This window comes from Papaver somniferum, chromosome 10, assembly GCF_003573695.1.
Source record: "Papaver somniferum cultivar HN1 chromosome 10, ASM357369v1, whole genome shotgun sequence".
Lineage (NCBI taxonomy): Eukaryota > Viridiplantae > Streptophyta > Magnoliopsida > Ranunculales > Papaveraceae > Papaver > Papaver somniferum.
In genome coordinates, this window is record NC_039367.1 from 26956523 (window position 1) to 26963702 (window position 7180).

At 32.8% G+C, this 7180-nt stretch overlaps 1 long non-coding RNA gene across 1 annotated transcript; it reads left to right on the top strand.

Annotated features, from left to right (window-relative positions):
• The first annotated feature begins 5689 nt into the window (after positions 1-5689).
• LOC113319564 lies at positions 5690-6111 on the top strand. The gene is made up of 3 exons (XR_003345636.1): positions 5690-5746; positions 5908-5978; positions 6086-6111. It is a non-coding gene; the product is annotated as an uncharacterized LOC113319564 (long non-coding RNA).
• The last annotated feature ends 1069 nt before the right edge of the window (positions 6112-7180 follow it).

Consider the following 7180-nt stretch of genomic DNA (forward strand, 5'->3'; position numbering starts at 1 on the left):
TTTTACCTCTCAGATCTACTTCTTTTCTTCAATTCTTTTCATCACTAAAGCGGACATGCTTTTCAGACATAACTTGCATCACTAAAGCCGACATGCTTTTCAGATAGAGATGAAGAAATAAAAGAAAATATTGAGAAATAATTTGCCTCCAACAGTAGTTGCACATGAAATGACACTTTAGCCCTTTTAAGCGACGTTTCTTCTTCTTTTGCTCCAAAGTACCTAAAACGTAAAATTAAACATAAAATACATAATTTACAAGAAAACTTAGCCAAGAAATCATAAACAATAGATAAATATAAAGGTGTTTTAGACACCTATCACGATGCATGCTCTCCAATGCTAAGGTTACCAAGGAGTTTCGGGCAGAAGCAGCTAATACATCAGCCTGTTTAGTGAACAGAGGTTCGTCCATCAAATGTTATTGAGTGAAAGACTCCAAATGAAGTTGGACAGGTTCACATGTTAAGTATGAAAACTTGAATATTTTTCGATGTCCACCCTATGCTCATGTGAATAAGGGGAAGGAGTGTATATTTTTCGGGTATGCAAAGGGTGTGAAAGGCTATATGTTATGGTTTTCTGAAGATAGATCAAACAAGTTTCTCATTAATAGAGATGTGATATTTGACGAACAATCAATGTTGAAGTTGAAGAGTGAAGAACTAGACGAAAGAGTTGAAGAGAGTGTCAGTGACAAGACGGAGAGAAATCAGATCACCTCAGAGATATGGCCATGTTGATTTGGCTTTGTATGGATTTGCAGTGGGTGAAAGCATAGATAGGAGCGAGTCGTGCACCTATCAAGAAGCAATTAGTAAATAAGAATCAACCGAATGAGGATCTTCTACTATTTAGGAAGTTGAGTATCTTGACAAGAATGGGACTTGGGAGATAGTTGTTAGACATATAGGAAAGAAGATTATAGGAACCATATGGGTCTTCAAGAAGAGAAAAGGTACTTCAGATTGTAAAAGAACAACATTTAAGGAAAGGCTTATGGCAAAGGAGTTTTAAGAGAAGAGAAGATATTGAATAAAATAAGGTATTTTCTTCTGTTATTAAACACATTTCTATCAAAACATTGCTTGCTCTTGTTTCTTTGAATAATCTAGAACTGGACTAGATGTTGAGACAGCTTTCCTTCGCGGTGATTTGGAATAACGTATTATATGCAACAACCAGAAGGGTTTGAAGTTTATGGAAAATAAGATCATGTATGTTTGTCGAAGAAATATTTTTATGGTCTAAATCAATCTCCAAGGTAGTGGTATAAACGTTTTGATACGTTGATGTTGGCAAATGGATGTGACAGGAGTAAGTATGATAGTTATTTATATTACAAGAAACTCCACGATGATTCATTTGTGTATTTGTTCTTGTGTGTTGATGACATGTTGATAGCTTGTAAAGACATGTCAAAAATACAGAAGTTGAAAGTGAAGTTGAGCAGTGAGTTTGAGATGAAAGACTTGGTTGCAGCAAAGAAGATATTGGGCATGGAGATTCATAGATGTCGATATGAAGGCAAGTTCTATTGTCTTACAAGGCATATATCGAGAAGGTGTTGGAAAATTTTGGTATGAAAGATGAAAAACTAGTAAGTACTACTTTGGCAGCCTATTTTTGACTCTCTGGAATACTATCACCTCAAACTGCATAACGGGCAGATTATATTTCTCTGGTTCCATAGGCAAGTGCAGGTGGTAGCATCATGTATGTTATCGTTTGTACAAGGCTTGATATCTCGCAAGTTGTGAGTAAGGTATGGATACATGGGAAGTCCTAAGTAGGCTCATTGGAAAGATGTAAAGTGGATTTTGAGGTATCTACAAGGCAGGACAGATGTCGGTTTGGTGTTTGATAAGCACTCTGGTGATTCAACGAATGTTGTGGGTTATGTTGATTATGATTGTGGAAGAGATCTTGATAGGAAAAGGTCACTGACAGGTTATACCTCTACATTATGTGGTAGTATTATTAGTTGTAACCCGTAGCTCAATTCTGCAAAGTATAGTTGCATTATCTACAAATGAAATAGAGTACATGATGCGTATGGTGTATGCCCTCAAATTACTTATTATTTTAGTAAAATTCAAGTTCGTTCGCACAAGGAGCAAGAGGTTTTAGTTGTAAGATTTTCACAAAAGGGGGGGGGGGGGATTTTAATACCCGATATTTTTAGCTACTGGTTCGGGTCGGAATTTAACCAAGTTAGTTTGGATCGTTGTTTTCTTTGCCTTAACATAGATGGGTTTCCTAGACTAGAAATCCAGGGTGGAAATAAGATCCCTAATTAACTTTAAGTAAGAAAATAAAATTAAGGGAAAATGAAAAGAGAAATAAAATATTTAAGAATATATTTGTGTATTTATGTTAGTATTAATTCATACGTTTTGTATTAATATAAAGATAAATAATTATAATAATGTGTTGCGTGTGGTTGCATGTGAATGTAGATAAATGATTATCAAGGTTACAAATAATTAATTGTATTAATTTTATAATTTTCATGGCTTTGTACATCCGAAGATAATTATTTGTATGCATGAAAAGTAAACTATTGAGCATTAAGTTGTGCATGTAATAAAGAGTATTAAAGTGTATGATCTGTATAATCTTTGGAATAGAAAATGTAGGAGCTTAAGAGAAAAAATGTCACTTTAATATAATAATATAAAATTACAAAATATAAATAAATGAGATATTAAATTATGAATTAAATATTGTGTGTATATATATATATAACTTGTCTAGAGAGAGTAAGTTAAGAGCCAACTTTCTCTCATCTTGTTTTCTCTCCTTCTTTTTCTTAGTTTCTATATATACATTAGAGCAGTAAACCCCTTCATATGTGATTTCTATTTTTCGTATTGTGAATAATTTGGAGAACAATATTTGGAGTGTTTTATGGAATGGAAGAAGCATGTTGTTGTATGGATGATTTATTGGTTGGAGTATAAACGTTGTGATGTAAATTATAAAAAAGATAGGTTTACTAACTCATCTTCTAATCATATTTATTTGTTATTTTATGGATTAGAAATGATGTCTTCATCTTTTGTTTTATTTGGAATTCTGAATAAATAAGTATGATTGTTGTTTTGCTAATGTATGCATGACCATGAAATTGAAATGAGAAGATTATATACATTAAATTGTAAAAATAATTACTAAAAGGAAGAGTTCATGTTTTACCGTTAGATGGGACATGTTTTATGCTAACGGCGGGTAATGATCCCCGAGATTTAAATGGGTAATGATCCCCAGTAGGAACTTGTGTTTCCGGACCATCAATGGCGGTTGTTCGTGCCGGATAACGAAAATGAAACGGCTGATGATCCCCGAGAGCAATGGGTATGATCCTCATAGGAACTTTTGTTCCTGACCATTGATGGCGGCTGTCCGTGCCGAGAAACGATGGGTGGGTGTACGAACCAAGGACATTCGTACCGTGAACTCGTAAACTAAAATGAACTTATAATCTAAAATGAATTGAATAAACTAAAATGAATTGATTAATAACTCAGAACTAAATCGGGTGTTGTGAAATTATAAACAAAATCGTTGAATGCATTTCTTGTGTAATTAATTGAGATGTTTGTATATTTTTAGAGGATGTGAAAGTATGCCTATTGAGTCAACTCACCCAAATTGATATTCTTGCAGATATTAAGGAATGTGGAAGTGGATATTAAGAAGTTAGCTATCTTGCTGATTGTGTTATATTTGTTTTATTTGTTTGAAGTGTAATTTGAATTTAAGATTTTGTTGAAAATGTTGTTAGTAGATTTATATAATTAATTAAAATCATGTATACAAATAATTCTTCAAGCTTAGTGAAATAATTATTTAAAAAAAGAACTTTTGTCTCTTTCCGACCCGTAACACTTCGAATTCGGATCTCCATATGGGTTTGACCATGGTCCGGAACTCGGGGTGTTAATTTCGGGTAGACATTTCTTTTTATGGGGGTAAGAATGTAAAACCCGGTATTTTTAGTTACCGGTTCGGGTCGGTATTTAACCAAGTTAGTTTAGATCATTGTTTTCTTTGCCTTAACATATATGGATTGCCTAGACTAGAAATCCAAGATGGAAATAAAATCACCTAATTAACTTTAAGTAAGAAAATAAAATTAAGGGAAAATGAAAAGAGAAATAAAATATTTAAGAATATATTTATGTGTATTTATGTTAGTATTAACTCATAGGTTTTGTATTAATATAAAGATAAATAATTATAATAATGTATTGCATGTGGTTGCATGTGAATGTAGATAAATAACTTCAATGCAGACATTGATTATTCAGATGTTTCTAGATCGAGCTGTCATTTACTGAAAACAGTTGTGTGCCCCTACCAAAATCAGCCGTTATGACTCCTCTTCACTTTGTCTAGCTAGCAGTTTCTTCTTTGGGAAACAAATATAGGAGGTAAGTTATCTTGTTCGTAGAAAGATAATCAACATGCAATCAACCACATAGTTGGTTCAAGACTTCAAGTACATATGTAATCTACAAAATAAGTATGTCCGGATAGTTTGAGAGAAACAATGAAGAAAATTGAAAGGCCAACTTTCTTACTAAATATTGTTCTTTTTTCTTTGAATATTCCGTCTTACTATTAAAAAGGTAAACAACCAAAACAACTCTATCCTAAGTACTACCATTTATGAGTCACATTATTCCTTTCTGCTTAAGACGTATATATATATTTCTATCTTCTTCTTCTTCTTCTTCAATTCTCATACCTCAAAGTATTTCTTCGTGGTGTATCTTATTTCGCCTTTTCTCTTTGAAATTTTGGGTTTCATTTCTATCTTTTGGAGGAAATTTATAGATAAAAAAAATAAGATAAATGGTAGTGATGGCCCTCAAGCAAGAATTGTCTCAATACTTGTCTCATAATTTCATGGATGTATATCAGATAACTCATTGACTAGTCCTTAATCTTCTTCATTTAATGATCGATTTTCCTGTGACATATTCGAAGTCTATTAAAATTTCGATTTTTGATTTTGCTAATGATATGGTTCATAACGTTGTGTTTGTTTGACCAATGCAGGGAACTTTGAATAGACAGTATGAAGAATTCCAAAAACTACGAGACATCAATAACCTTCGATTCATCATTGAAGTGCTAACATTGTTCTGCAGGGAAACAGAACGAATGTTAGAAGAAATCGACCGACATACGTGAAACTATTGCACAAATTATATTCTTGAACTAGTATTCCCATAATTTCCACTAGTCACTAACAATTTTTGTTTCCAATGCCAGGAAACCTTTTATGAATATTCCCACAATTGAAATCTATGTCCAGACCATAAGAGGAAGCAACACGACATACGTAGCATAAAAGTCCCATTTTACATATCAAGACACGCCTTACTTATAATTGCATTAATAGCATTTTCTTTAGTAATTACTACTAAATAAATATTAATAAATTTTCATGGTGTAGGATAATCGATGATGTATAAAAGAATGCTAGTTTGTTTTAAACTCTAGCATTTGAATTGAAGCGACATTTGACAACTTTCTTTCTTGATATATTTTGTGTACAGTATTGGATCTCAGAATGTAACTCTGGCGTGCGATGAATTTTGTCGGGCCAGTGAGCGGAAAAACATAGCAGGGTAAAAGTGAAGCTTCTTTCCCGAACCCTGTTACTGTTATTCAATTAGCATAATATGAAGCCATATTAGTTTACTAATTGGTTTTGTATATGGACCTTGCTACAGTGAGACTTTCTTTCCTTTTTTTTTTCTTTTTTATCAACTTTTCTTTTTTGTTGGTTTCTGTTATTGTATGAATAGTTTACTAGTGGAGCTACGAATTTGCATCTTCTAATTTTCATTTTACTTATCTCAGTTTGTTTTAACTAACAATGTTTTCTTTTAGGTGTCAAGGCATTGTTGCAGCTCATTCGTGAATTTTATCACACGAGAGATGTGTTTAAGAAAATCATAGAGGTATAATAGTTAATCTTGAAACCATAATATGATTTACCAAAAGCCTTATTGATCTAACATGTCTTTTTTTCCTCCTTTCTTGTTTGTGCTTATTTTTTGACGTGCAGCTAGAACGCAAGATTATATATTTGGCTACAGAAACACAAGCTTAGGATCAACTGTATTAATACCGTGTCATCCGTCGCAAGAACACGTGCTTAGATCAACTCCATTACTTTCCCATCTTCTGCAATGTGTTTGAAATTAAATACGTTGGTGATGAGAAGCGGAAGCTTACAATGAAAATAAATTGAAATTGACAACTTGAAAAGGATAAATAATCAACCAATTTAGTTTCTTCTACCCTTTGAATAAAGGAAGAACCTAAAATTGGAAATTCTTCTCAAATAACTTATAATTTCTACCCAATTAAATTGAAAACTATAAGAGTATGAGAGGCATCTAGTTGATACTCTAGAATTATATAATCTAATTCCCCCTAGAGATAGCAATTAGGTTTGAAAGAAGATAACCTCTCATTCTTCACACAATGTTGTAAAACATGACTAAAACTCCCTTCCCTAACCTTTATCTTTTCTAATTTATACTACAACCAAGGAAATATTTGGTATTTTGGAAATATTATAGAAATGGGACATAAGTGGTATTTTCAATGTTGATTGGAAACATCCAAAATGCATCATCCTCCCCTTATTTTAACAAATTCGTCCTCGAATTATTAAAGCATATTCTCCATTTGTGCTTGAATTTCTTCCTTGCTTGAAGACAATTCTACCTCTACACCTTCCATTGTAGTTACTCACCAAATGTAGCATTTTGTGGTCATAGTTAAGAACATCCCCAAGTAGTACGGAAACACCAAGCATTTTTCTCAACCTTACATGTTGACTAGCTTCGTGATATCTATCTTCCAAGAATTTCCAAATTGGTTTGATGCATGATGATTATCCGTTGAGTTGTAACTTGAGTAAAGTCTTGTTGCCTCTCACTTGCAAATTTTATCGAAGTCTTTCCAAGGTAGCATTTTCCAAATAAATATCATACTTTGGTGCACCAAAATATTTTACTTCACCACCATTAAATGCCTCATCAAAAACTGGACATAAAGATTTGCATTCTCCATTCTCTTGATTTCTACATGATAGCGCTTGCTCCATAATAGTGAAATAATTAAATATTTGATCCACATTCATGCCCTCTTG